The following is a 21542-nucleotide window of genomic DNA, read 5'->3' as shown; positions in this document are numbered from 1 at the left end:
CGCTGCTAATTGGTACTCAGGGATGTGGCCATGGTGAAGAGGAGGATAATGATAATGATGATGGCAATGATGACAATGATGATGACCACACTGATTGCAAATAATGATTCCAGTTCTCAGCATAAAGAGATGCTCAGCACAGATGGAAAGAGTAGGTGAGTGAATATAGCGTAGGAATTCCATGGGCTGCTTCACTCCGATCTGGTTCTTCCTTATTTCACAAGTGTAGTCATGTTATTGTGATTTACTTAAAAAGATAAATAAAAATGAAAACACATGCTCTTGGAGGTGAACAGATGGTTCAGGGGGTAAAGGGTTTGCTGTGTGGATAGGAGGACATGAGTTTAGCTTCCCAACACTTACATAAAAAGCCATACATGGTGGGTGTGCCTGTAACTCCATCACTGGGGATAAAAGAGAGATCAAGTCAATCAGTCTAGCCAAAATGGTGATCTCCAGGGTCAGTGATAAGAGGAACTCAACAGAGGTAGAGCTCTGGCTTCCACGTGCACATGCATACTTGCACACACCTGAGCACACACATACATACACTACACACACACACACACACACACACACACACACACACACAATTACCATGTTAAAAAAACAAAAACATAATCTCAACTTTTAGGAATGTGGCCTGGATAGGAACAGCTTGACAGTGACCAAGGCCGACTGGTAATTCCTTTTCATCATAAGTAAAAAATTTTAAACTATGGTTTGTTTACCTACCTCATGATCTTGCTCTTTCTCCCCTCTTTTCTCTCTACCACTCTTCTCTCTCCTCTACTTTTTCCCGTTTTCTCTCAAGGTAAATGGCCAGGGTAGAGAGGCAATGTTAGCAACTCAGGCCAAATGCAGGTTGCAGTTAAAAGCACTTAAAAAGGTCTGCAAGCCAGAGATGGGTGTGTCATCAGTGATCTACAAAATGCAAGCAAATAAACCAGCTACAAAACATATAGGAAAGTAGGTCATTGCAAGAAAGAGCTACCTGAAAAATGTCTTGAATCAATCCTTCCTTCCTTCCTTCCTTCCTTCCTTCCTTCCTTCCTTCCTTCCTTCCTTCCTTCCTTTTTTTTGTGTGTGTGTGTGGGGGGGGTGTTGCAGGGGGTGGTACACATGCCATAGCTCTGGTCTTGAGGATTGGTAGCAAGCATCTTGACCCACTGAGCCATCTCAAAGTCCTCATTACCCTTTTTTTAAAAAAAAATATATATATAAATGAAAAATAAAATGATACAAAACTGAGAGAGGAAAAATTATCCCAGTGCGACCCTGAGATGTGCATGCCCTCCAGCACACAGTGACTTAATCTTCAGAGTGTGTTTTCTCCATAACAGTACACCGTACCCCACTGGGTTGTTTTAGGATTAAATGAGATGGCAAATATAAAGTGTTTAACACAATGCCAGGCACATGGCAGGTGTTTGATAACGATTAATAATATCCTGGTTGTCCTGGCCTGTTGGCACCGCAGGGTTGGAGCGTGATGATCAAATGATTGTGCTAGGGCTGATGACAGAGAGGGACAAAAATAAATACAAGATGTTTTGTGAAGTATTATTTGGCTCTGGGCTGACTCTGATACGTTTGGGGAAATGTGGCAATGAGATAAAGATATATTATCAAGGACAAACTTTCTCTCTGTATAGGCACCTGGTAGGGCTAATTGTTGCTGTAGAGTTTCTGAAACATGAGGCACACAAATATCTGTCTAGCAGACATCCTCAGGAAAGACAGTGAGAAAATGAGATAGCTTAAAGTGACGTGATTGTTCTTAAAATATTAGGGTTTGCAAGAAGAAAGGACATGAAAACCCAAGGGATGAACATAGAAATGGTATCGCCACTGTTGCTACTAGCAGATGCCCTCCAGGGACAGAACATTTTATTTTATTTTATTATTATTTTTAAGTCCTTTTACTCAAGACTTTCATGTAGCCCAGGCTGAACCTGAATTTGTTATATTCAGCCAATAATGGCCTTGAACTCCGGATCTTCTGTCTGCCTCTGGAGCACTGAGATTACAGATGTGCACCATCACACCTGGCTTATTCCTGGGGATGGAACGCAGGGCTTCCTGCATGGTAGGCCAGAAGTCTGTTCACTGGACCAAATCCCCACCTCTTCCATCCTGAGCCAGAATAGAATTTCTATCAATGTCTTTCCCTTTTAGAATGACACAGGATGACTGATTCATTTTTTACACAGCTCACTTGCATTATTTGCTCCTTTTCTTTTTCTTTTTCTGTCTTTGGGTAATAGAGAAATCTGGGAACTCATCCTGTTGGCGAGTTCTAGTGGGGAGTTTTCAACAGGATGCAGAAGCATGAATGACTTTGTCAATATTCACCCAATTTCATATTAAAAACACATTCATAACCAATATTTCTGAGCATATCTGAATGATAATGATCAAACCTACAAATGACAAACATGTCAAATCCATTTGTCAGAATCCATAGGCTCCTTTGCAGGAAGCAACCAATATTTCTTTCTCTTAAAACAGGAGATCAGTGTCTTCTCCAGGCTCTTAGGACTCTCAAAAAAAGGGGAAAAAAATAGCATGCTATTGAGTCCCCAATCTCTGCATTGGAGTGCAAATACCTCCTGGACATCTAATGCCCATCTCCAAATTTTCAGGATTTATTGACAAAGATGTTGGATGGATGGGGCAGGTTAGAGCACCTTGCTAAATAAAATACAGAATACATCTATCATTCCCCCTCAATCTACTAGAATCTTGTTACTCTTTCATGGAAGGAAATGAATCAGTTTGACAGGACCTTGCTCTGTCTGTCAAGCAATCTAAGTTCCCAACACTGTATTCACTACGGATTATTCTAGAAATGATGGTTTAGGGGTATCTCTTTCCCCCCAGGTAACATTGCAGATTTAGGACATTACAAAGCTCCCTTTTTCTTTTAAAAATCGAGGTATGAATCCTGCTCTCTTTGTCGTTCCAAATTTCTTTACAATGAAGTGCCTTCCCATGACTTTAACAGATTCTCTCATAATCAATGTTGCCCTGCAAAAACCTACCTAAAAACAAGCAAACAAAACAGATGACAAGCAAGCACACAAACAAAGAAAAAATGGAGTGCTTTTAGTGTTGAGTTGGTCCTGCAAAAACTGAGGAAGCAAATGGCCATGGCACCTGACCTCCACCCTGACAAGCCCATTTCCAGAGATTGTCCTGTACTTAGCATCTCTGAAGAGGTTTTGGAAATGAGTGGGTTCAAGGCCAGAGACAGGTACAGTGACTCTTCAGATTGTGTCAGTTTTGTGAATATCACGGTCAAAGCCACAGTTTCCCAGAAACATTGCAAACCTACTAGGAAGCAAATGAGAAAAATATATGATCAACCTCAGCACTTCTAGCTCTTATCACAAATTATAGTGGCCCTGGGGGCTACAAACTTCCTGAAATCTCTGGGCTTAATAAAAATTCAACATTTCCGGAATACACACTTCGTGGACACAGCTTCAGAATCATAAAAGCCAAAACTCTGTGGACGGCAATGTGAGCCCAAAGGTGGTACCATCAAAATTAATTTTCAGGTGTATTGGGCTCTTCTGGTTATCTTTAGGGTTTGGGGACGTTCACTTGAAGGAAGACAGATACTTGTTTAAGGGCTCTGGAATAAGTAAGCATGGTAGTATATGCCTGTAGTCTCCCTGCTGCTTTGGAGGCTGAAACAGGATGATTGGGAGTTTGAGGTCAGTCTGGGCTAAGAGCTAGGCTGGCCTATGTGATGAACCCCTATCCTAAAAAAAAGGAGGAGGGGGAGAAAAAAATAAAGAGGTGGGAAGTAAATTAGTCTGTAAAGTGTGTGCTTGGTGGCATGCATTTGCAATTCCAGCACAAGGAGTTCAAGTAGGTGGATCCCTGGGGATTCCTAGCTAGCCTTCTCTACTTGGCAAGGTCTAGGGCAGTGAGAAACTGTCACACTCCTCTTTAAACTTCTGATGCTCCTGCTTCCAATTCACTAGTGCTGAGATTTCAGGGTGTTAGCATGCTTGGTTTACACAGTGCCAGGGCTTTGTGCATACTAGGTAAACATTCTAACAACTGAGCTACACACCTCACCCCTCTCCTGTCTGTCTTTATTTCTGCTTTGGCATGCGTCCTAGTTGGGGTTATTATGATTGGGATGAAACACATGATCAAAAGCAACTTGGGAAGGAAAGGGTTCATTTCATTCACAGTTCCACATAACAGGTCTTCACTAAAAGCTGTTAGGGCAGGAACCTGGAGCCAGCTGCTGATCACACGTGGATTGCAGAAGTGCTGCTTACTGGCTTGCTTCTCATAGTTTACCCAGCCTGCTTTCTTATAGAACCCAGGACTACTAGTCCTAGGTAGTACCACCCACAATAGGATGGGTCCTCCTGCTTCCATCAGGAGTTCAGAAAATGCTCTCCAGCCCGACCTCTGGAGGTATTTTCTCAATCGAGGTACCTTCCTCTCAGATGAGTATAGCTTGTGCGAAGGTGACATGAGGCTAGCCAGCACTGAACACGCGCTCTGTTCTCTCTTACTAAACGATAGATTGAGGGTGTTGCTCAGCGGTAGAGCATCTGCCTTGCTTGCACTAAGCCCTGAGTGTGACCCTCGACAGCACGAACAGTTACTTCGACTCTCCTGCCTACTCAGTGTGCTAGCCTTTTATTCATTACCCAACTCTGAAAGACTTTTTTTTTATTATTATTGTTCAATTTTTGGTACTGTCAGGACATGTTGGTTACATGTTCTCCAGCCAGGCCACATCTCCAGTCTAATGTTCCGCATGTTCCCCAGCCATCTTGAAGCCCTCCAGTGTGGGTAGCAGTTCTGACCATTTAAGAAGGATGGCTACTCTTCTGAGCCTAAATTGATTCTCTCGGTCATCTTGTGAGGCCACCCAGAACAAGTTTAATTTCCTGACTCGGATGACTTTTCTCCTATCTTGCCTTCCTTTCTCTGATATTTCTCAGGGAGTAACTGTCACTTCCTTCAACTGTTGGTCACATGATCGGGCTCTGGGGTCCTTTGCCTTCTTGTTTCCTCTTTGACTCTCAGAGAGTTCAAAGATAAAGTATAAACCCTGAGCTGGGTATGATGGCGCGTGCCTTTAATCCCAGCATTTGGGAGGCAGAGACAGGCAGATCCATGAGTTTGAGGCCAGCCTGATCTACAGCGTGAGTTCCAGGACAGCCAGGACTACACAGAGAAACCCTGTTTCAAAGAACAAAGAAACGAACAAAGATTGAGCATGAATCTTAAGGTTCTCCATGACTACCTTGGGAGAGCTGGATTCTCACGTCTCCTGCTGTCCCCTTACGCCCTGTTCAATGCAACTGTGCCCCACACCCCCATTTTACTAACCTAACCCTCTCAGGGAGCTGCCTGTAAGGTGTAAGTCAGGGAGCTTCTCCCACACAGACTAAGAAACTTTAGTTTGGGCCTATTTGAAGAGAGGTCTCTCACCAGGAAATGACACTGAAGACACTTTGAACTTGGACTTGCTGAGAAAGAAATACCTGTCGCTTAAGCCACACCACCTATGATGTTTGCAGCAGTTTGTGCTGAGATATTTAAACACACCCAGAGTCTTCAGCCTTGCTTCATTCATACTGGTTGAATCTGAAGCTCTGGAGAAGCACTGTAAATCTACAGATTAGGAAAATACAACAATGGATTCTTTATTCTACATTTATCTATTTATTTAGAGACAGGGCCTCACGATGTAACTCTAGCTGTCCTGGAACTCACCATGTAGAATAGACTAGCTTCTTACAGAGATCCTCCTGCCTCTGCCTCCTAAGTACTGGGATTTAAGGTGTGTGTCACCATGCCTTTCTTGACTCTTTTATTTTCATGGTTCTGTGTGTATAGTGTGTGTGTGTGTGCATGTGGAGGCCAGAGATCAATGTGAGGTATCCTTTATAATTATTCTCCACCTTATTTTTTGAGGCCAGGTCTCTCTGAACATGGAACTCACCAATTCCAATAGGTTCAACTGGCTGCACCCACCCCTAGGATCCTCTTTTTGTTGACTCCCTTGCTGTGATCACAGGGATGTGCCCCTGGGCCTGGCTTTTTACATAGGTCCTGGGGGTCCCAACTCGGGTCCTCACACTTGTATGACAAGGACTTTATCAACCGAGCCATTTCCCCAGCCTCACCAACTGGTTCTTCAGCGCACCAAGGGTTTGAAAATAGGAATGGTCTGAGACTTTCCCCATGCTTGTTGCCAACACTTGCCTTCTCTGCTTGTGTTTATGGAAATAAATTTGTATTAAGTAACCGTTTATTTGTTTTGTTGTGCTAGAGATACCACTCAGGGTCTTATACTGACAGGCTAGTGCTCCGTTTCACATGGTAGGATTTAGTGCCCTGCCCTGGTCTGCCAATCAAAATCTCTTGAGATCTTAATTCCATAACATGATTTCATGACTATTACACATGGTTTAAAAAAAAACCAAAAACCAAAAAAAAAAAAAAAAAAAAAAAAAAAAAAAAAAACCAAGAATGTCACAATGCCAGAAGTCTCTTCTAGGTTGGTACCGCTTATAGTTAATGTGACACATAAGCTCACTTTTTCATCTTCTTTCCCCTCTGATAACAGACATGTTGACATCTACCACATTAATGGACCCTTTGTCTTCTACACATCTCCATCTACTGGTCTGAACTAATGTCAAAGAAACCCATTTGCATATGCACTCCAGAACATGGGGTCAGGCAATGAGCTGGGCCCTTGAGTTCCTATAGGCACATAGGTGGTAGGACTCTGTCTTATCATTATCCATGTTCTTATCTACCTGTTGACTCTCTAGACTAGCTCTCAAAGTTCCCAGGTATTCTTAAATATGGCATGCTAAGCTAACATAGCAACATTCCTTTAAATGGATGAAAGAAGCATCAAGTGAATGATTATATATTTTTTTTAATTCCTCTTAACTTTCATTTCTTTTCATACCAGATTTGAGCAGATTCTGCACTGACTCCCAGGACTCTGAGCTTCTTAGGCATGGGGAAGTGGTGTGCCTGGACAGATCACCATATTCTCAGAGACTTCTCTTAGTTACTGCTCATACAAACGAACTCATTAAAATAAAGATAATCCACTGGGTGGTGGAAGCACATGCCTTTAATCCCAGCAGGCAGAGGCAGGCAGATATCTGTGAGTTCAAGGAAGGCACCAAAACTACAAAGAGAAACCCTGCCCAATAAATAAATAAATAAATAAATAAATAAATAAATAAATAAATAAATAAAATAAAAAAAGAAAGGAAATCCTTGAAATGAAGGATGAAAACCCTAAGAAATGACGGCACACTACCAGAAACAGAACAGTTTTACTGGTGATTTGTGGTCATAGCCAAATCAAAAATAATAGGGGTTTTTATGGGCTTAGTTCTATGAGAACCCTTGAGATGACACTGACATGATATAACAATAAGAAATGTGATCACTGGATAAGGTAAGCTAGTTCTTTATACATAATAACCCCTCCATTGGCAGCACACTTGAATGATGCCCTGATGGAGAAGACAAAATGGGTCAGCAACTAGGAAGGAATGCCAGAAAGTTCTGTGGCTCATGGGCCAAGCAATTTTTTTTCCTCACAGGTCAACCAGAGACGTTGGGCAGAATTTTCTTTAATTTTTTAATAGCCTCATAAAATGGGGAAAAGACACACTAGGACCCAGGCCAGGGGGAAGGGCGCATTCTGACCAGGGATTCTGAAGGTAACAGGCCTTTTGCTCTCTACAGATGAGCCATCCCCTGCCCGCCGGGAAGGGGTGAAAAGAAGGCTGCTGAGTGTCTGAGGCAGGCAGGGACCCTCCATGTGCACTTGCCTTGAGGGGTGGACCCTTCCCAGGATGTCAGCTCCTGCACTGCCAGCCTCTTCCACTCCTTTCCTTGGGACCTGGCCCTGTTTCCTGCTCTTGTAGCCCCAGGGGCCATATCTCTATTAACTGGATCAAGGATGAGAAAAGCAAAGACTCATCAGCTCTGACCTCTCTATTGTATGTGTATATGGCCACTAATCTCTCAGTTCACCCATCTAGAGCCAGGGTCTGCAGCCTGTACTCTGTGGCCAGACCTGGCCCACTGCCTTTTTTTGTAAAAGCCAAGCAATTTTTAAAAGATATTTATTTTGATTTTCCCAGGCATTGTGGTTCACACCTTTCGTCCTAGCACTTGGGAGGCAGAGGCAGGAGGATCTCTGTGAGTTTGAGGTCAGCTTGGTTACAGAGTGAGTTCCAGGATAGCCAGGGCTACACAGAGAAACCCTGTCTCCAAAAACCAAAAGATAAAAATATATATTTAGTTTATTTTTAACATTGTATATGTGTGTGTGTGTGTGTCTGTGCACATGAGTGCAGGTACCTGTGGAGGCCAGAGATGTCAGATCCCCACAGAGTTGTAGTTATAGGTGTTTGTGAGCCACTTGATGTGGGTGCTGGGACCTGAACTCTGGTCTTCTGGAAGATCAGTATACTTGCTTAACCACTGAACTGTCTGTACAGTCCCAAGTTGATTTTCTTCCTGGTCATTCTTTTTATTGCTGTTTGCTTTGTTTATGCTTTATCTTTTCACATTTATTTATTTATTTATTTGTGTGTGTGTGTGTGTGTGTGTGTGTGTGTGTGTGTACATGTGCATGTACCACAGCACATATGTGGAGATCAGAGGATAATTTGCATGAGTCATTTCTTTGATTCCACCAGGAATCAAACTCAGGTTATCAGGCTTGGCCGCAAGCGCCTTTACCCACAAACCATCTGGATGTGCATTTTTGTTTATTTGCTTTGAAACAGCTATCACTCTGTATCCCATGCTAGACCGGAACCCATGATGTAGTCCAGGCTGGCTTTCAATTCTGCTTCAGACTCCTGAGGATTGGGATTTCAGCCCTGGGCCATCAGGCCTGTCTCTTTCTTCTTTCTTATAAGTGGGAGAAAACACCACAGATACTCTACATTTTTTTTCCAGTAAGAAAGCCTGACCTCTAGGGATTACACATCTGCTATACACAATGTCTAGGGCAGTGACTTTGCAGGTAAATTTGTCTTTCTCCCCACCCCAGGATGACGGAGGCTGAAGTGGATGCTAATGAATATCCTATCAAACACATAAGATAGTCCTGCTTCCATTAGAGAAGTATCTGGTTTAAAATGTCAATAGTAAGTTATGCATGGTGGTTTACAACTTTATTTCTAGCATCAAGGAAGCTGAGGCAGGAGGATTGCAATTTCAAGGCTAGCCTGGATTATATGATGATATCCTGTTTGAAAAAAAAAAAAGAGACCCCAAACAAACCAACCAAAACCAAAAACAAAACCAAAAACAAAAACCCAATACTAAAATTGCCAATAGTTATTTCTCAATAAAGATTTTCGACTAAAAATTTTCCAAAATGCTGCTCTTGAGAATTCCAGATATGGAAGTATGTGTGGTTCTGGTCTCAATCTAGATATTCTGGCTGTCTTCAGGCATCACAAAACTACCCACTGTGAGTCTGTGAGGTAACTCACAGGGGAAACTCTGATTCTTAGTAGTTCTATGATGAAGTACCAGTTGGAAGGTTGAAAGTCTAAGCCAGTGACTGGTTTGGATGTCAATGTAGAAAGGCAGGAGAAAGGTCTGGAACACATGTGATAGCTGAAGGTAAACTCAGAGTGGTAGCCTGGAAAGGTATCTGGTGACCTCCACTCAGAAGGCGGACTGCTGGGGAGGGACTCCAAGAGGATCTTGTAAGACCCGGTCACAAAATGGGTTCTCAATGACAGATTCTAAAGCTGTAACTTGATACTGTGAGAACCTAGGAATGTCAGACGGATGTGAATCAAAGGTACCAAAGAAAAGAGGGCTGCTTTTCACATGGACCCATGGGAAGTCTTCATCCTATAGTAGTGAAACACTTTGCTGGAAGCCCCCGGACCACACACACATGTCCCTTCCAACTGTTATCGTTTTGATGTGGTCAAGATTTTAAACAGTTTTAAATATCATGTGGAAGCTGGTAGATTTAATGAAGCCTCCAGATACCCCCTGAGATACAATGATAACTCTAATTAAAAATGGAGGGTGACAGATGAGACTGTCGTAAGACTATAAGCAAGTGGCATTCCTACATCCTCTTTCATGGAGATTACCTTCTTCATGCCCCTTTGAGCTCTTTTCAGTAGTAAAGAATAGGATCTCCAAATTCTACATCCTGAGTTTTCATATGATTCAAAGATCAGGAAATATTTGTGTGTGGGGGTGGGTGGGTGCACCCGTGCATGTATGTGGACACCAGGGAAGGACACTGAGTGCCCTGCTCTATCACTTTCCTGCTTTATTGTCTTGAGACAAGGTCTCAGACAGAGCCTGGAGCCCAGTGGTCCCTTTGTCTCTTTGTCCCCACAGCCCTGTGGTTACAGGTATGCATGCATCCATGTCCAACTTTTTACACAGGTGCCAGGGATTTGAACTCAGGTCATTGTGTTTACACAGCAAATGCTCTTACTCTCTGATTCATCTTTGTAGCCCAAGGAAATAGTTTCAATTATAAGGGATTAACAACCTTTTAAAATCAAGTCAGATTTTCATTTCATTTCATAACTTGTTTTCACCATTATATATAGCCTGGAATATAAGAAAGATTATCTACATGTCAAATCAAGGTATGGAGAAGAACATCTGAAGAGTTACTCAAACAAAGCTTTGGGGACCAGGTAGGCATAGCAGATTAAAATACTATTGGGGTGTGAACTCATATAACCAATGAGGTTCAAACCATTACCAGGTAGGTCTTGGAAGTTCAAGGCAATCAAATGCATAGACTCAGAAAATCAGGGAGGTTGAGACAGAGGCAGAATTATTCATAGGAGTTCCTTGTAGCAAATGAAGGCTAGCCTTCTTCCTTCTATAGTAGTATCCAGGCATACAGTCACTGGAGAGCCTTGACCCAACTGAGCTGCTGAAAGGGAGGTCATAGTTCTCTGGATCCATGATCCATGATCAGAAGGAGCCAGAAGCAGAAAGACATGATTCATTATAAGGCCTGAAGGTTGGAAGGGCCTCTGTATTTGGACACAACATAACCCTGAGCACAGATTTTAACAGGCTGCACAGACATAGGTTAGATTTCAAAGTCAGAAATTGTGTCACACTTTAAATGATAGACTTTATCTCTTAATTCATGCAGATCTTTTGTCTGTTTCTTTTCTTTTTTTTTTTTTTTTGAGACAATGTCTCATGTATTTCTGGTTGGCCTCAAACTTGCAACATAGTCAAGGACAACTTTGTTTGGTTTTGGTTTTGGTTTTTTGGTTTTTTTGTTTTGGTTTTGTTTTGTTTTGTTTTGTTTTTGAGACAGGGTTTCTCTGTGTAGCCCTGACTGTCCTGGAATTCACTCTGTAGACCAGGCTGGCCTTGGACTCACAGAGATACTCCTGCCTCTGCCTCCTGTGTACTGGGATTAAAGGCGTGTGCCACCATGCCTGCCTCCCAGGACACTTTTAAATCCCTGATCTTCCTGTCTCCACCTCCTGAGAACTAGAATTCTAGGTATGCACTTACCACCTCTTGCTTATGTGATGGTGGGATCAAACCCAGGGCTCCATGTAGTCTAGGTAAGTACTCTACCAACCAAGCTACATCCCAAGACCCCTACACTTGTCTTCTGCCAAGGAAAAACCAAATAGAAGACATACTGCAAACCACGTCAGGGACCACTTTGTAGTCAAATTGTGAGTTCAGGAGCTTCACTAACCACTGAACATTCAGTGCCTAGCATGAATCAGCATGGTATTTGACAACAGAAGTCCTTTATCCAAGATTCATCTCTAGACAGGGTAAATACACCATCCGGGCTCTCATTTTTCAGACAGAGCCCAAGACACCCTATTGCTCTGGGAAATGGACATGCAGTGATACTGAGTGTTTTCTTAATGACTGCAAGATATGGAGAGCATCATCAGGGTCCAAGTCTGGGGAAAGTGTCTCCAGGGTGAAGAAATAATCCTTAACACAAGCTGTACTTGCTTTGAGCCTGGTGATCCCAACCTCATCTCCATTCTTCATTCCTTCCCAGAACTTACATGCAATGCACAAAGATGTGCTGTACCCCTTCTGCTGGGAATCCTAGCCTCCTTCCCTTCCACAGGATCCTGAAACGTCTCCAAAACCCACCTCCTCAGGCTGCTTACTTTATTTTTGCTCTGCACTCTCCAAGTTCATTGTGATTACTCTAAGTGATGTTTGCATCTGGTCAAGGGAAGTGGCTCAGTGAGTAAGTGCACTTTCTGTGCAAGCATGGGGACCTGAGTTAGGATCCCTACAACCCATATAAAAAGCTGAATGTGGCCCTGCATGCCTGTCATCACAGTGGTGCAGAGGCAAGGATAGTAGGATTGATGGAGTCCACTGGCCAGCCAGCAGCAGCCTGAGGAGTCTAGACACTGGGCCTTGCTGGGCTCCATCATCTTAACTGGTTACCTTGGAGGCCCTGAATCATGATTTTATTAGTATTAATGGTAATCCAGAGTAGTCAGCCTTAGTTTTGGTGACTTAGTTCCATCTAGTTGCTGATCCCCATTGCTCTGAGGAGTTTGCAGATCTGGGTCCTCATCCCGAAATGATGGTGAGTAGCTTTGGAAAGAGTTGCTTAAGTTTCACAATATTGTCCGACGGCCACAGAGATGACTGTAGCTGAAAACTCTGTGAATATCTATGACGACCTCTCAAGATGCTAGGAGACATTGTTCTCTTCTCTTTCTACTGTGCAGATCGCCTCCACTTCCTACTCACTACAGCAAACCTATGAGTACATCCAGTCTTTTAGGACATTCAGTAGGATGTTCAAAACATACCCTTAACCACTCACAGAACTGATTCTGCCCATATGAAATCTATTCAAACAAAACATGTTGAAGTTCATTGGTGAACATAGGAGTGTAGTATATTTTAATCAGAGTCAAAGAAATATATTATGAAGAAGGTATTTTTTTAATTATTTTATTTTTATTTCACGTGCATTGGTGTTTTGTCTGCATGTATATCTGTATGAAGTTATCAGATCCCCTGAAACCGGAGTCACAGGCAACAATGAGTTGCCCTGTGGGTGCTGGGAATTGAACCCGGGTCCTCTGGAAGAATAGCCAGTGCTTTTAACTACTGAGCCATCTCTCCAGCCCCAGAAGGTATCTTTTTTAAGACAGAGTCTCATGTGATCCAGTGTGATCCAGACTTGTCTTAAGCTCTCTGTTCAGCTAAGGATGACTTTGATCTTCTGCTTCCTGTTTCCACTTCCTGGGTAAAAGGATTACACGCATGGGCAAACATGTCTGGTTTAGGTGGTGGTGGGGATTGAACCCAGCCTTTCTGACATGCTAGGTAAGTACAACTAGAGCTATACCTCAGTCCCAGAAAGTATTATACAGATAGGTAAGTCTGAATTAAGAAGGGTGAGTCACTTTAGCAATGTGTCAGAGGACACAGATTAAGTGAATGATACAACCTAGCTTAAAACCAAACAGTGTTTGGACCTATCCTTTCTGATATTCTGTATTGATTGAAAAAGCACCACACACACACACACACACACACACACACACACACACACACACAATGAAGTTTCATATCACATAGCTCCAACTGTCTGAAGAAACCATCAGTCCTACTAAAACAATAGCCCATTTAAATTTAGAGCAGGCTAGTCTGGCCCAGAATCATCCCAGCCCCCCCAGAAAACAGAGTATTGTTTCCATCCAACCTTGCACTGAAAGGAAGCCTCTCATCTGGCAATGACCTCGTGAGACAACTTTGGGGAGAGCGAAGAGCTGAGAAGAGAAAGGCCCTGTTCTCACTGCAAACAGGAAAAGGAAAGAGAAAAAGCAAGCTGTCTCCCCACAGGGTTTTGCTGGGCCGACTGTGAGCTGTTCCGGTACATTCCATCAAATGGATGCCTTCATAGAGTCAAGCCAAGCGCGAACATGGTGTCTGGGACCCACACTCCTGGGACACACACGTGGGCCAATGGCACACACACGCTCCTGCACTTGTGCACCCTGGGAGAGCACTTATATGGGCTTCATAAGGCTAAGTCATAAACACTTGTCTTCACCTGCTATTTATGGGTTGCTTGGGGCATCCTGTTCTCTCCACTGCCTTCACCTGCACAGACGGCTGCTGCAGACTGGGGTCTAATAGGGACAACAGTAAATCTGCGAGGCTTTCTGTACCTCTCACTCTTGCTTCCCTGACCACCCTGCTTTTTGCAGCCAAAGGCTGATGCACAACATTCACTTAGTCTCAGGCTCCCTTCCTGCATGCCCTTCTCCTTTGTCCTGGGGCCCGAGTCTCCTTCCTTTCTTTCAGACATCTCTCTAGGACATCTCTCTAAGAGATGATGCCTTTCTATTGCTTCCAGGCATCTCCTTTCAGTAGGCAGTGAGGGAACACACAGCTCTGCCAACAAGACCAGCTCAGCTCGCAGCCGGCTGCGCTCACCCCAGAGGCTCTCAGGGAAATGGCACACATGCACATAAGTCAAGGAGATGGTCTGGCCTACCTGGCATGCACTTCCAAGTTCACTCAAAGGCCTTGCCCACTGTGACTGCTTTACCAGGATTTGGAAGCCAGAGGTGTACCCTGGCCCCGCAGACGTCAGACAGTTGCAGAAGAAGATGCTGGAAGAGCCCAGTGGATGCAGAGCCACAGCTGAGCTGCTTGGATGGTTTGGGGGTAGGCCCTTTGCACTCAGCTTCTTCTGGGGATTCTCAGGTCCCGTGTGAGGAGACGGAGTCACAGTTGCACCCTGTCCACCTGCAGGCCACCATGCCAGCCTGGAGCCCTGTCATCTCCCTCATCTCTCAGACTCATCTTCATCTTGGGCCAAGTGGTTGGTTGTCCCTTGAAAACAGACAAGATAGAAAGGATGCGTTAACTCAGCCTCTCCCCACCGAACGCAGTCCGCCATTGCAGTTCCGATTAAATACAGGACATTATCTCACTGTAATGCCCTCCTGGCGGCCTTCCCAGGAAAATTCTAACTAATCATAAAAATAGAAAGAAAAATGCAACCTAAATTCCATTCCTCGTCTTAAATGAGTGATGTGTTCACTTTTATTTATTTTTCTGGAAGCAAGGCGGGAAAAGAAAATGAATTTCAGGGCTTAGAAAAACAAGCTACTAATAGTACTAAGTATAGCCGAGCAGTGGCACACACAGCACCCTTCTAGCAGATGGAGCTGGCATGGCATGGGCGCATCCTGGTTGCAAACTTGAAGTATGATCCTGGAGCCCCTGGCAGAATAATGGGGCAGAGAACAGAGAGAGGTGTGGGGTTCATTGTAGATACCCATGTGCACATGGGAGGACACACAAACACAGGTACACATTGCACATGCTAGGCACTTGCTAGCTCTCTTATGGCCCTAGCAGGTAAGTGTCTGTCGACTCCTCTAAGCAGTATCTGACCTTTCTCTTGGAGCATTCTTTCTGGCTGCATGGAACGATTTCTATGTCACCTCCTTAGGAGCTCCCTTTAAAGACAAAACAAGGGGTTTGGGATATCTCTCAGTTGGTAGAGTCCTTGCCTGGCATACACAAAGCCCCAGGTTCGATCCCAAGCATGGCATAAACAGGTGTGGTAACATGTGCCTATAATTCCAGCACTAGGGAGGTAGAGACAGGAGGATCTGAAGTTCCAGGTCATCTTTGGCTACACAGCAATGGCAAGTCTGGTGCTTGCTTGGGGTACATAAGGCTTCATCTCAAAAACAGAAGATAGAACAAATAGAAGCCTGCTCTAAAGAATCCATACACCAACTCCAGGCCAGGTATGGACATTCTAAACCCATCCTTCATTGGAGCCATGAGACTGTAATTGATGCAAAATCTCATAGTTGGTTAACTTGGTGGTTGCTCATTCTGTTACCTCATTTGTCTCATAGTAACTGTCCCAATAAATACCTGTATGAAGGGAGGGTTGATGGTCTGCCCACCTATACATGGTACGTTATATGATTTTGGCAGGATCCAGGCTTAGAGCAACCAAGAACCGTGGAATGAAATCACAGCTGGTGGACACCAGACTGAGCACCAACCTCCTCCCCAACAATGTGTCCTCTTTCCCTCTAAGAAGTGTTTGCAAGATACATGACAGGAAAGTTCAAAATCCCCAAAGCCAGCTTCTGTGTTCAGAGATGAAAAGAAAGTAAAAGACACACCTCCATGCCGCCTCCCTCTCTCTGAACCATTAGCAGCCCAACCATCCCCCATCATATAGCTCCAGCCCTGGAAATGGGCACTGCTACTTGATAGCCAAGTTCTAGCTGGGCTAATTAAGCATACTGAGCTAATAACCTTCCATTTTGGGACCAGTATTATTCATAATTTAATGTATTGTTGCTGAAACATCAACCTTTCGACAACTGGCATGTTGCCCGCAGCAGCCCAAGTGCTGACCATCTTTCAGTAAAATGAGTATTATTGTTAAAACAGGTATAAATCATTCATGGCTGCAGCTTTTGGGGCAGACCCTACTTGAAAATAAGCAGTAAGCCGGGTAATTTATTTACCTTTTGGTGATTATTTTTTATGATTTTATGATCATATTCAACGATTCATAAATATTGGCCAGGTGCCATTTTGTAATCATTTTACATTTTAACTATTAGTGAAGCGGTTCTGCTTTTCATCTTTAAAATTTTCAGGATTGATATTAGGCCACTTAATCCAGACACCAAGGCAAATTTATTGGGCTGAGGGGGGCGGGGAATAACTAAGTGTTCAGGGCCCCTTCATTTGAACAAACCACTTCCAACAGAGCCATTTGGAGTGTCCAACTTGTTATACAACACTGCACTTGGGGCGACAAAGTGTCTTTGAAGTTTAACACACGGAGAGGGCCTTGAAATTGGAATAAGAGGCCAGGAAAACAGTTAACAAGCTTCTGGTTGGGAAGATGACGAGGAGCGGTGGCGTGGAAGGAGGCCTGGAAATGTTGGCTCTCTGCCGAGAAGCTTGGCTTGACTCTAACCCTGCTCCCAGCACCTGGTTGGGGAATGTGATTACAGTCCCCTGCGGATCTGGAAACTTCTTTATTGCCCTCGTGCCTGCTTCTGCTGCCTGTATCAGCTTTGGGCTCCCCAAAATGGTTCCAGAAAAGTAGACTCTCCCCCTCCCCATGACAGCAAGCAGGAGCTGGGAGGCTGAGAATTGGTTGGGTCTTAGAGGACTGGCATCCTTTCACGGGATCTTCCACTGACCCTTCACTTTCCTAAAACAAGGAAAACAGAGTCCCTAGTAAGTAAGTAGCAGAAGCCAAGGGTAGCCTGGTGGGAGGGGACAGGCTGGAAAAGGCAGAAAATGTGACATCCTGTTAAATATCTTCCTCTAGGCTGGGGTGCTGTCCAGTGAACTTGCTTCAGGGAGCTCATCACCTGTCAGGCATGTTGGCCCAGAGAGGCCTCAGCCAAACAAGGCTGGAACCTTTGCCCTGGACATAGATGATGAGATCTTGAAACCTAGCCATGGTTATGTTATAAACAAACCCCCACATCCACCCAGGAGCCCAAGCAGGAAAGAAGAATGGGTTATAGCGCTTTCTGGAAAGCTTGGGACAGAGAAGCCCAGCCCCAGGCTGACTCTGGTGTTTTTTTAAATTATGTTGTTATTGTTTATCTGTTTGTTGTTTGTTTTTTTCTACCTCCTGTTTATTTCATGCCTTGCAGCCTTCATGATCCTTTTCAATTGCATTTTGGTTCTAGGCTTTATCTAGACAACTTTCAGGAACCAGCTCTCTCCTTTGACTTTGAGGCAGGGCCTCTCTTGGTTCTGCTTCCAGGTCACATAGTCCAGGCTAGCTGGCCAGTCTCTGCCCTCCTCACCTAGGAGTGCCGGGACTACAGATGCACACCACTGCATCTGGCTTTGTACCTGGGTTCCAGGGATCAAATACAGGCCACCAGGCTTGTTCTAGTACTTTTACCTGCTACGCTATCTCCTTGGCCTCCCATTTTAATGAATTTTAAGTGTGTACTTCGAGGTCATTAATCACATTCATGATGTTAGGCAACTATCACTATATTCTACTTCTAAGATTTTTTTCATCACCATAAACAGAAACTCTGTTTTCATTAAGCAATATGTCCTTCCCACCTCCTCCTCCACCTCAGCCCCTGTCCCTGGAAATCTCTAATCCACTTTTTTTCTTTACAATTTTTTTTTCTTCTTGACAGCTCATGTAAACAATACTGTGCAATATATTTTCTATTGTGCCTGGCATACTTCCCTGAGTATAACACTTTTAAGAGTTTATCCTTGGGGTTGGGGATTTAGCTCAGTGGTAGAGTGCCAAGGCCCTGGGGTTCAACCCTCAGCTCCCCAAAAAAAAGAGTTTATCCTTGTTAGAGCATGTAAGTGAACCTAATTCTTTTGTAGGGTAACTAATATTCCATTGTATATATACATTTTGTTCATCCATTCATTAATTTTTAGGCACTTGGGCTGTTATTATCTTTCGGCTAATGTAATAATGCTGGACATAAATGTGCAAGTATCTCAAATCCTATTTATATATGCATATGTCTGTATCTGTGGTATGCATGTGTGTATGTTTGAGTTCATGTGTGTGTATGCCTGAATGAGGAGTGAATGTATACACATGTGTGGAGGCCTGCTGTTGATCCTGGGTGTCTTTCTTGATGGCTCTTCACTTCATATATGGTGGCAGGGCCTCCTGCTGAGCCTAGAGCTCTGAGGATCCCCTGTCTCCAGCTCCTGTCTTCTGAGATTATAGTTGGGCTGCCATACTCTCCTGGATTTTACATGGGTTCTCAGTATCTGAACTCCAGTCCTACTGAGCTATCTCCTCAGCCATATATATGAAGATAGGTAGGTAGGTAGATAGGTAGACAGACAGACAGATAAACATGGCCTCACTATGTAATCCTGGCTGGCCTGGAACTTTCTGGTAGAACAGTCTGGCTTCAAACTAACAGAGATACTCTGCCTCCTGAGTGGTAGGATTGAAGGCATGTGCTATAAAACTTAGTCTCTAAATATATTTTGACCATCACTTTTTTTTTCATTAAAAGGTCACTTACTGTACATTATGTACTCTGAGCCACCTTGATCTTGGATGCTCTGCCTGTTTACTTAGCAGATCTGGCCTAGACATACATTACGAAGCCATGCTCGCCTGGGATTCCTCTCCAGCTATCCTGTTGTACCATGGCTTCCGGGGATCCTTTACAGGCACCGCTCAGCTTTGCTAAGGCCAGTGCTGGTTGTGACTTCTGCATCAGGAACTTACTCTTTCAACACAAGGCTTGATAAAACAAGCTGTTTCTCCGGTAAGCCAAAGAGCAAATTAAGAGACAGCATAACCTGGGATGAGTGAAATTCCCTTTCAAATCATGTCAGCCGGAGCAGATGTTGTCATGAAATTTGATGTTATGGATTTATTTCCTAATACAAAGTCTGAAAGGGAAAACAGTGTAAGAGATGAAATATGAATTGGACATGTCTATAGAGTGTGAATTGGATTCAAGACAAAATATTGTGAATGGTTAATAGGGTCAGTCTAAGTATACTTGTTGAAATAATCTCTTGGATATGCAAATGTTCTGAGAACTACACTGTCAAATATCTATTGTGCCCTCTTATCTGTGTGTTCACAGAACTCCTACATGTAATAACAAATGAAAACTGTGAATCTCAAAAATAATGTCAACCTAAAATAATACTTCTCTTTGAATAGTAATTTTTGTTGTCAGGGTTTTATTTTATTTTATGTTTGACACACACTAGCCTGCCGGGTCTGTAACTTAGCAGTCTTTAAAATGAGGTGAACTTAGATGTGCAGGAGGGTAGGAAGGGGTAAGGGCAGGCTGCATGTTCCACTTATCCTGGGTTGTACAGCCTGCTGCTAGCCTCTGGCAGGCCTTGGTACTTTCCTGGAGGAACGTCTCCTGACCACGGACCCCTCTGGGTAGAATTCCCTTTCCCGGAACACTGTCTTGATGGCTTGAGACGCATGATACAGTCACCATCTCACCACGGTAATCAGCCCGTTGCACAGGAGGAGAGTTCAGATGGAGGACGCTGGCACGGAGGCCAAAGGATTCACTGTGGACAATTTCTAGGGTGCCACTACCCAACAGATGGATTGGGCTTTCTTCCGTTGCTTTCCCTCATTTCTGAGAACTGGGAAGAGAATGAATAGATGAAGCAGAGACCGAAGGGACAGCAGATAGATGACCCCAACATAGTACTCACATTCTAGAACAATCTGTAATCCATGGTAGCTACTAAAAATGTATTTCAGATGAAATGAATCAATATCAGAGTTGACACGAACTGACTGATGGGTGTGACCCCCTCTGCTTTGGTCTAGATTAACTGTGCAGGAGACTAGCAGAATTCGGCACACAGAAATAGCAGGAAGTGGGAGAGTGTAAAATAATCCTATTATCCCACATAAATAAGAATATCTCTCACTTTTTCCCAGTTACAAGTTGGAATTCAATGCCCAGAATCCTCTAAAACAAAGGATTCTGAAGGCCAAACATCTGGAAACAGCTGGCCCTCAGCACCTACCTATTGCTCTGTATCTATTCTTTGGGTGCATCATGTCATCCCGTGGTACTTGTCATGTTTCTCATTTCTGCATTCATTTCCTGCCCACCACAGCCCATCTATCCTGAATCCTAGCAACTTTGAACCCTACTTGCCTTCTTCTTGGCCAATGTGACACACACTTCAGTGTTTCCTTTCCTGTCCCTCTGTCCGTGTGCACAGTTCAAGCAAGTCTCTCAGTGTGCTCCTCTAACCCCATCATCAGAAGTTCTCATGACATATCTAAATATGCCAATGAATGGGATCATTCACAAATATACTCTATCAGAACTCCTCAGGGGGCTTTGGACTCTTAGACTCTCCTCCCCACTCTGAACTGACAACATTGCCTTCTATCATGATGATCCTGTTAATAAGATACCACATGACTCTGCTGAGCAGCATTCTGTGAGGCTTTTTCTTTCCTGCAGGTACATGGAACAACGAATGGGGAGCATTAGAAGGTGGCAATTCTCTCCACCATGTGTTAACAGGAAAGAGAAAGAATCCGGGAAAAGCAGATTGATACTTTGGAAGCCTAGAATATAGGCATGGTAGGTGGACACTCTGGAATATTCTAACAAAGCTCTAATACCTTTCCTACGAATTTCTTTTTTTAAAGCCACCAGAAATGTATATATTGAAAAGTAATACATTTTCTCACAGCATGAAGGCTCTCATTTCTCCACTTTCTTTGTGTGTGTATGTGTGGGTACATATTTACATGCATGTGTAAGCAATGTGTGTGTGAGTGCGGGTGCATATTCATGTGTGTACATGCATGCACGCATATCTCACAGATAGAGGTCAAGGACAACTTGGCATGGTGGTCCTCAGACCACCTTCCACCTTTTGTTTGAGATGCTGTCTCTCATTGGCCTGGAACTTCAGCAGGTAGACCAGGCTAGATGGCCAGAGAGCTCTAGGGATCC

The 21542-nt window shown here is 43.7% G+C and overlaps 1 long non-coding RNA gene across 1 annotated transcript in view; it reads left to right on the top strand.

Moving 5' to 3' along the window:
- The window catches only part of LOC118584720, a 28074-nt gene extending 6783 nt beyond the window's left edge, over positions 1 to 21291 (top strand). The window contains exons 2-3 of the long non-coding RNA XR_004945046.1: positions 19089 to 19346; positions 21042 to 21291. This is a non-coding gene — a long non-coding RNA (uncharacterized LOC118584720). The remainder of the gene's footprint in view (positions 1 to 19088; positions 19347 to 21041) is intronic.
- Positions 21292 to 21542: the final 251 nt, after the last annotated feature.

Source organism: Onychomys torridus, chromosome 5 (assembly GCF_903995425.1).
Source record: "Onychomys torridus chromosome 5, mOncTor1.1, whole genome shotgun sequence".
NCBI lineage: Eukaryota > Metazoa > Chordata > Mammalia > Rodentia > Cricetidae > Onychomys > Onychomys torridus.
This window is presented reverse-complemented; position numbering and strand designations above follow the sequence as displayed.